We start from the raw sequence: 10310 nt of genomic DNA, 5'->3' as shown, positions 1-10310 counted from the left end.
TGGCATCCCTGGTTAAAACTAACCATGCTCCCGAGCAGGGTTATTTTCGGAAAACCATCGAACTTAGTGATGTCCGATTTTTTCAGTTAATCGATTAGTTAACAATCGATTACTTTTTAAGCGGCCAATAATCGACATCGATTAATCGGCGCTGCATAATCGATTAATCGAAATAATCGATTGGTTATAACCTTTACGTTCTGTAACGGGGCGGGATGGGTTTTGGGGCAGGGAGCAGTGACAACCTTTACTTAAGCGCCAGGCAAGGATTAACTTGCCATGAAGGAGCGTATTTAGCGATACAATCCAGGTCCGGCTAGAATACCTCAGGGCAGGTCCATCAAACGCTCAACTATAAACTTACGAACGAAATGCCGACTAACCTAATATCGGTTGAATCCGTTCGGCCGGCTCAAGAGGGGGACAAGAGCAACCATCGGGTAGTGCAGTGTCCCCTAGGCATCCTACACTAACCTACCGGAGGCTAACTCGCGAACCGATCTGGGAGGGGGGCACATTCGGGGACTCACACTTTCCGCGGACACATATCGTAGCAAACACCATTTCGAGGGTTAACAGATCTTCATTTACACGTTTCGCTTAATCTAGCGGTTAGTTTTCTTCAGTTTTTCTTACGACCTGCTGCTTCTTGTCGACGAAGGGTCTCTGATGTTTCGATGAACAGGTGACTGTGCTTGACTAGCGGTTTCGTAGACCGCTTACAGATAGCCCGTACCAAATACGTGGTGGGTGACAAATGGTGAATCGAATGTTTGTGAAGCCGGTACGAACGGTGATGAATCCACGGACAGTAACAATTGATTATGTGGTGGGTATAGCATACGGTTGGCTCTTCGGCGATCGGTTCCTACGATCGATGGTGTATAGGGCCACGGATGGTAGCAACTGCCTGCTCGCTCGGTGTGTTGCTCGGAGAATCGGATCACCCACTCATGGTCGACACGTGTTGAGGCCGACTGACGACAGTCGCGCTCTCAAAATCTAAGGGAAGACCTCCGTTTGAAGGAGGGTGCTGGTGGTCTTTCGCTTCGTTCGACTAGGTAATCTAACCTCGCTTTAGCGCCTATATTTTCTACCCGTGTTTTTTCCACTTTACTTCTACTTTACTTATTCTACTTATCTTTTCCGAATACTAATTTACCTCGCTTTTCGTCTTCTCATGTATCACTTTGCGTCTTCTAACTTCTAGCCCTTTCCAATCTTGCGTGTCGTCTCTTAAATGGTTATCTTTAAAATCGCTCATTCCCCAGACTGATTTGCCTGTCCTGTCAAGCACAGGACTTTACGACGGGACCGACGATTCCGCTTCGGCTAGTTTCGCCAGGTTCCATCCGGTGGGCATTAGCAGGGTTTGTTTACTGTCGCGGTACCCTAACCTTTTTTCGGGGATAACGGCAGGTAACGCGAACAGGCTTTTAGTGACGATTGTGTGTGGGACTGGACAATAGGGTTTGTTACCTTATTTAGTTTGTAACCTAGTTACAATCCCCGACACCAAAAAATAGTTTTGCGTCCCGTAGTACTGTCCACGAGTGTTTTGGAATGTGCAGTCAGACTTAGGCTAGTTACATAGAAATCGAGGAGACCGCATTTTTTGGTTTTTGTATAGAAAAAGACGAAGGGTATTACCCAGTTTTCTAAAAATTCCGTGTCTGACAAACTGACAAATTTTCGAATTATCTTTTGACGGTGGCACAGTTAGTATCTACATAAAGTTTAGTTTAGTTTTTAGGCTTCAGCGTGGTATTTAAACCGGCCTACTGCGTGCAAACTGGATGATTAAAAGCAAAGCCTTGCGGTTAAACACCCTTCCTAAGATTTGACCCATCTTTATCGACAGACTTCACAGCCAGATATTACAGTACAAAACAGTTACGGGGCTATTGCAACAATCCTACTGACTCTATCTAGGAGCACTGCCTAGCTGAGATTTGAACATAAGACTACTGGTTTCTTAGATCAGCATCGTATCTCGAAACCAACGAACTGGCTGATTGCGTGTGGTTAATTTAGAAGGTAAGCGCCTGTCACTGTAATAATTAAATTTGTTAGAAATTGTCAAAGAATAAAATTTTAAATAATCCGGCATAATCGATCGGCCAGGTAATCGATTATCTAATAATCGGAACATAAAGCAATCGATTAAAAATTAATAGATTATTTTAGCGGATAATCGATTAGTTCGATTAATCGAGAAGTAATCGGACATCACTAATCGAACTGTCAAATTTTAACCAAAAAGTTAAAAATTTCGCGAAATAGTTCACAGCCTCGGTAGGCTGCAGTATATCAGCAAATTGAAGTGTTTTATTACAATTTGTTATGTTAGAACTTGTTGGTTACGTATAATCTGAATGTGTCGCGCGTGTAAAATATAAAGTTTAGATCATAAAAGTGCATCTTATTGTGAAAATTAGATATAAAAGTTCTGCGATGTCCAGCCATTTTTTCACTGCTGTTCATTGGTGTTGGTGTCAATAGGACGGGATGAGTAGCACATTACGTTTCAAACATGAAAGAGGAAGGGAAAACATCGCAAAAATTTGTTTCTCTGTTGCCAGCAAAACAAGATAAGTTCTACTTTCTTTTTTATACCTAACATGATTTTTCTTCCAGCATTCTGTAGTGAGAAAATTTGCCGCCTCCAAGGCATGTCTAGTATATTAATTAATTTATGTCGTATGGATCATTGACGGGAACTTGATTGTTATATGTCTTGCATATAACAACGGTATTTAGTCTGATAGCTTGGGACGATTGAATTATTTAATATTGGATGGTTTGTGATAGTCGACTGTATATAAAGGTATTCTTATAAATTTTACTGGCGTGGCCGACAAGTTCTGTATACATTACTTGACACCGCTCATTGATTTTGGTGCCACTGGTTTTGATGCTAGCATTTTGGTTGGTGCTCCCAGAAACGGTACAGGCTAAACGATACGTCGTGTTGGTTGGTGCCTGGTGTTTTGACATTTTCATCTCCCTGGTTTTGTTCATATGTCGACCAACATTTGAAAGGGGCGGATAAGCCAACTGTCAAACAGAACAAGTGAGAGTTATGTTTTGCTGGAGCAGCATAGGAAAATGAACTCTCACTCGTTCTGTTTGACAGTTGGCTTATCCGCCCTTTTCAAATGTTAGTCGACATATTGCCAATGAAGTACCTATTCCACCACGCACACATAAAATTTTTTTGACATTAGCTGGGACCCTCGCTGAGGCTGTTTGCAGTAGGAATAATATCCACAACATCAAATTCCAAACTCCCGGATCCCCTCTGCCACTCTTTGCTCCCCTCTCACTCCTACATAATCGAGCCTCAGCTAATGTCATTCCCCAAGTAGCACACGTTGTCACAATTGAGTCGCAGCGGCTGATATGCGACAAATTTAAATGTAAAACTTGGATTACAGTAACTTAAAATATAACAGTTGTGTAACCGAATTAGCGCAACTTATGTAACTAAATATGGTTACATTAATAGTTACTCAAAAACCAGTATGTAACATGTAAAGTTACAAAATAGTTACTATTGAAGTTACAGATAAACTATAAACTAACGTTCAATTGGTGGCAAATTAGTTAATTTGAAACTTTTATTGCATGGCGAAAACAATCCAGCAGGTTACCAAATTCCTTGAATGCAAGAAGATTTATTTCAATCTATGGCTATCAACTTCAAGCAGTAAATTCAACTGATGAATGTAGAAGAGTGCATTAATTTTCCTTGTTATCTCAACACAAATTTTAATGCAGTTTCAAATTTATGGTGAAACTTATGATTCTAGCCTTGAAAAATTCACGCGCTCTAATTTAATCTAGCTTTTTATAACTTACTGATTTAATAAATTTATTTTTTGTTGAACAAATATGTACAATATAAAGACTTTAATTTTTATTTGCTGATTTTTTAAATTTATTCTTAGCCAGAAATTATTCAAAAATAAATTGAAAGTTTTATCTTTAGTATTTACGACGCTGTAGGGCTGTAATACCGTTGGTGGCAAAAAGAGCGCTCTTTTTGCTACCAAGAGGGCAGCCTTATAGCGCCATAAATACAAAAGGCATAGTAATAGGCATAGCACTTCAGCAATATTGTAGATAATAACTAATGCTTCAAAAGCCCCGTACATCAGTTTTTCAAATTTTGCTTGGCTGAGACGCAGTAATCAAAAGAGCAAAATCGAAGAGAAAAGTGTATGGCAAGCCTGATGTATCGATTTGTTATGGATCTGTTATCACACAAATGCTGCGGTATATAGCAAACTATGATGTATATAGATACGTAAGAGTTGCTTTGTTTCCAATTCATGAATCAGTTAGATTTTGCCATTGACAACTTATTAGATAGTGGAAAAATTAGGAATACGCAAAACGGATTGGTTTGGTGGTCTACTTTTTCAGAAAGTTCTAATGAGTATTTGTCAGAACTCATCCCATTCTAGGCAAAAACCACGGAGTTTTCTAATCAACGGAATATACTAAACCCTCTGCGAATGCATGAGCAGACACTAGAATGTCACTAAACGAAGTGTTTTGCTGTCAACCTTTCTTTCAGCATTCTTCTGGCTTACCAAATATCGCTAACTCGAGAACCCGCTGAAATCCCGCTGAGTTATTTAAGAAAACCGCTAGATTCCCGCTAGCCGCTGTTTGGTTATTAAGTCCCGCTATCCGACTTGAAATTCTGCTAAATCTAGCGGGAAAACCGCTGATCTGGCAGCGTTGACTGAAATACTTCGACTTTGGAACTGGTAAAAATATTCGTTTTTGATATCACAACATAGCTTATCCACCAACAACACGATACAATATATAAAGCAAGATATTATTATTATACTGTTTGTTTTTTCTCAATTTACGCTATTTTATGCTACACATTTACCAATATGGTGTAAAAAACTTTATTTAATTAAAGGTTTCTTCGCGAAAACCAGCCTATCGTAGTTCTACGCCAACTACGCGGTCATGTCTGGAACACAACCTTTCTGATTTGATTTACTATTATTTATGATCAAAACTTTATGAAAACGTCGAATGTGGACCAATTTTATTGCAATTGTAACATTTGAACGAAGATAAAAAAGGGAAAATTCCATAATCCGCTTGTCGAGCTCTCGAGTACACAAATTTTATGAATATTGATCTAATGATAATAATGATCATTAACGCAACCAGAAGGTGACTGGTAGGGGGATTGTCATCAGAAAGCATAAATGCAAAACATTTCCGATTCATTTGGTACAAGTTGACTATAGTTTTCTACCTTAACAGCTCATCGTGACGTGATCGGAATTAGAATCACCCCTTAAAATTGATGATCGGAATTAGGTGCACTGATACATCATACTTTGATGCATTTTTTGCAACTTTCGGTAAATAATTTAGGCATTTTAATATTTTTTCATGAAACATAATTGAAAATACTTGCTAAAGACACATTCCATGTAAATAAATGTCAAAGCATTATTTTTTAGTGAGGACTTAAAGATGAATCATGCCTTAGGTGATCGGAATTAGGTGCTTTCACGGTACATGACCGATTTCAACGATCTTAGTATCAAATGAAACCTTCACCTTAGGTCGTCAGAGGCCAGCTGCTTTTTTACTGATTTCAGTACTTGTCTTCACTATCGTTTTGTTTATGCTAAGTTTATGCTGAGTTGCTAGTAGTAGGTAATAATCTGTTATGAACAATTATGAAACGTAGAATCGCGTATCCATTTTTGCTGTTGAACTAGATCCGACAGTAATGCTATCACATAAAATGTTGTTTACGGTGAATTCTATTATCTGAGAATTTTATAAAAATATTTTCGCCACTTTACGACCGTTAATTTAATTTAATTTAATTGCGAAAATTATTGGTCAATTTCATGCTCAACGTAAATATGGCATCACTCGCGTTTCCTTGGTAACGTATCAACAACGACGGTCACGGATTCGGAATTGCAATCGAAACGAAGTAAAGTTTTTCATATCAAATCAAGTGAACAGTTTGAGCAAAATCATTATAATATCTTACCAAATAACTGTGCGGGTGGTAAATTAAAGTTTTCTGTGTCTCAAGTTAAGTTTCGCGAGTGATGTGACGACTGGAACGGCCGAAAAAAATTAATGAAAAATCGACGGCTGAAAAGTGAAAATACAGTGATGAATTTTAATTGGGCAGAAATCTCAGTATTTAGTGTATTTTATGCCCCAAAAAGTAATAGAACTTATAAAATGCAATGTTTAGTGCTTCGAGTTGCAAGATCTTATTACGGCTAGCAGGTTAGTTGAACTAATTTTATTTTTTGTGATGGTTTCCCGAGTCTTGTTGATACACTGAAGAAGGGAAGGGAAGGGTGATATTCGGTGCCATACTGACTGCCATAAATGGACTCTGACGACCTTGTCCTTAAAGCTAAATTGTTCAGGAATTTTTATTGATATTGCTATGGTACACCATTGGAATGAAGGAAAACAAAACAAGCGTCTTCGAATGGATCATTGGAAAAGCTAAAAAATTTTTCAGATGGCTCCAGCATATACATGTTCTGTCAAATACACTCGACGAACGTCTGTCAAACTGCCTTGCAATCTGATTGGTCCACCTAAAAAGACCGGTCCACCTAAAAAGACCAACAACGGAACGGCAAGAAATTATGATGTGTAATCTGCATCAGCCTTAAAGTTTACTCTAAATATGCCACGTGGGGCTTTAGTGTCCATCTATCGGTAAGAATGAGCAAAAGCTACCTACAATGATCCATTGCCACTGAAATATCGGTTATGAATCTTCACTGCTTAAAATCTTTTCAATAACATTTTCAATTATTCTTTCGACGGTTCAATAGCGATGAAAATGGTGCATAGGCCTGCTTTGTGCCTTCACAAGGAGTTATACATCGTTGTTGCCATATTCGGCGAAGTTTTTTGAACAATAACACTCTTCGTTAAAGCACTTACTAAACCATATGGCACAGAACGTTTACTTCTGAAGTTAGTTTCGCTCCACATGCATAATCCACACTATTCAGAACTCGCTTTTCAACTAAATCTCCATTCGCTGTAGTCCAGGAATCTCGCATTTAAATAGCTCAATAGATTGACCACTTGAGCGCAGAGCGCCAAGCTCCGAGCTAAACACAAAACCGAATGCAAATCTAGCGAGAAAAGTTTCGCCCGGCAAAGCAACCGACGCTCTGTTTGTCCTGCCAGCCAAGCCAAGCCAACTAGATCCAGGGAATGGAAATACAATAAAAGTTCAGATCGAATTCTACTCAGCTGACCATGGTTGGTCCATTAGTGAGCACCCTTTCTGCTGCCGTTCACATACAGACGTACATTGCAAACGTTCCAGCCTGCCGGCCGGTGGGAATTCCATCAAACTTTTCTCATTTCGATGTGATTTGGCCAAGCCCGACATTATAGTTGTGCCATCGAACACGGGATGAACGAATCGACCATTGATGGTTGAAAATTTCCTGCGTTCAATGACGGCCTGGCCGGTCACAAAATGGTTGCCTGGTCCTCGGGTGACAAAGTTATCAAATAATCATCAAGTCCTTCCGGCCTTTCGTAATGGTACCATCGCATCCGCCCGCCCGATGGTGGCCGTGTCAAATGGGCAATAACAAATTTGACCCGAAATTCAAACTCATTCCGCTCGTAAGTGTGAGCTATGTATGGTTGGGAATCTTGAAACGTTTTTTTCTTTGTTGTATTCTGTCGCTACAACCATTGTCCTTCGACGTTGGTCACGTTTCTTTCCTTTGATAGTAGCATACGAGGCTTATAAAATGTGCCTGCATGCTGGAACGCACAGCCTGTTCCTTCCTGTTCATTAATTTAAAATATGACTACGACCACACTCGCCGACGACGGGAACACGTTTCTCAATCGAACCAAGTGCAAAACGATGTCAGTAGAACGTGCCGTCTACGTGCGTTCACTCCACTGACAGTTCAACCCATTATATTGGAGCACATTTCCCATCAGATTTCAACCGGACGACGACAACGACGTCGTCGTCGACGACAACGGCACAAAGCAGCTACATAAAGGGCACTGAAAATGCGTTTTGTCCTGTCTGTCCGACGGAATCTAAAATGGAAGGACACGCTGTTGCTTCCGATTCCGAGGACGACGCTTCGCATCCGTCGCATATATATTTAGAGAGACTGATCGATTTCTGCTTCATCGGCTAATTGCTAATGCGATGGTATTTGCAGTGGACCAGACTGCGACGAACGGCACGGGAATGAAGGATTTTTCTGCTCAGTGCCATCAGTGCATAGGGCACCTAGGTACTGTCCGGCGATGTTTTGCGTAAATTTCGAAAGAGAATTCCGGTTCCAGTACGTCAACAAAGGCAAAAGGGAAAGGTGCCCTTTCCTCGAAATACTGTCTGTCGTTTAATGGCACCCGATTTGAGAATCAAGTCTCTTTGTTGCATTGGAATCTTGGATCTTTCAGTGGATATGCTGTAATTGGAACAAGTGCACCAGGAGAGATTAGTTTTTTGACAAATTTTAAATTTAATGTTTATAAAGTATAATCGGTAGCAAATAGTTTGTTCTTTTGTCATAATTTTTAAAAACAAATGAAGTATGTATGTGTATTGGTAGTAGTCACTGACTTTTGGACGAACCTTCAGGGTCGTTTCGGGGCTGTGATAAATGAGAAATTAGCACATCGAGTAAAAACGATGCAAATCGCATATTCCAGCAACGGAGCAGTGGTATGCGTCTAAGTTACCGAAAAGAAGTACTCGAGTTCAAATCCCCGAGGTTTATGTTGGTGGTGTGTGGTAAGTTACAATAAATTAATATTTATAAAAAAACAGTCGATTATTAACCGAAATTAAACACCTTAGTTAATGAGAAATGTCATGAATCTGCAAAACAGGAAGAAGTGGGAAAATATTCCCCCAATCTTTTTTATTTTGAAAATTATTGGAGTTTCTTTTTGGGCTGAACAGTGTTCTATATAGCGACTTAAGTGAACTTTTTGCGAACTTTCTAGTTCTGTTAGAAGTTACTTTGTATTCCCTTCGAAGTTTAAACATCAAATACGAACTTGAAGGTACGGTTAATTACTTAAAAATGAAGTTGAATAGAGTTCTATTCATGATCATTTCGTTGGCTGATTAAGCCAAAAATCCCCTTTTATCGGAACTTTTGGTTACTTGGGTAACAAGCTGTAGACGTTTTGGAAGTCGCAGAAAATGTCGCCCGTGACCAGAAAACTTATTTCCGTCATTCGTTGGTCGTCCACAATGGCGAAAAATTCAACTTTTCCCTCGTTGCCTGTGTTATTATGGTATCAACTGGGCAAGAAAATATAATAAACTCTTCAATCGGTGTGTGGCCCTTAAAAGGACCGATGGTTTGATTATCATAACTCCAGCTTGCAATAAACTTGCACTAACGCACTTAACGAAATTCTCTGTTCGGTAAATTGAAGTACCGATAACCGCTAACCAGGCAGGGCTTGTTGCAACGAACCAGCCGGAAAGCCTTAGCAGCTATGCGATCAACGAAGCCGGTTATGTATGGTCCTGAATCACGATGAAATACCACTCCAAGTGGCCAGCTGCAAGTGGCTACTGGTTGTTTTGTTGTCGCGTGCAGCATATTTCCTGTCAATTCCAGAACTTCAGCAGCCAGATATTTCAGCACGGCAGTGAAACGAGCGCTCCAGCTCCAACACACGCTCAGCATACTTTCCTTTCCTCAGCAGCCGATGAGCACGATCGACCGGGAACTGCAAACGTGCACGAGTCGAGCGTGATTTTCGTTTGCCCTGGCAAACGTAGTTGGCAGTAGCTTAGCTAGCGTTTGAATAATGCTATTCGCCGGCTTACCTCGTGTTATGTACCAGAGCAAGCGACAATAATCGGCCACAGCTATTTTTCATGGTCCTTTATTCTATCATGTACGTAAAATAAAATAGAGCATTTCAATTTCAGTCGGAACAAAAGAGCAAAGTTACCAGTGAGCCGTTCGCCTTTTACTGCCAAAGAAACATTACGTTACGTATTATTACTGTTGCATTGATGATGGATAAATTTGTGTTGCTAAAGAAAACCGAGTGAAAAACCCTAAGTTCCAAGTTTTCTAGGTTTCATCAATTACCGAACACCGTTCTTTGAAGAACGAACAAATTCTTATATGAAGATGCAAAAGATGCTAAAACTATTACATTTTATTAAACCCATGATCTTATGCATTTTGACGCTTGACCGAATACATTTACTTGAAGTTGGTGTACAGTAGGATTTCGAATTTGGCAACAAATGC

Source organism: Sabethes cyaneus, chromosome 3 (assembly GCF_943734655.1).
Source record: "Sabethes cyaneus chromosome 3, idSabCyanKW18_F2, whole genome shotgun sequence".
Taxonomy (NCBI): Eukaryota; Metazoa; Arthropoda; class Insecta; order Diptera; family Culicidae; genus Sabethes; species Sabethes cyaneus.
This window is presented reverse-complemented; position numbering follows the sequence as displayed.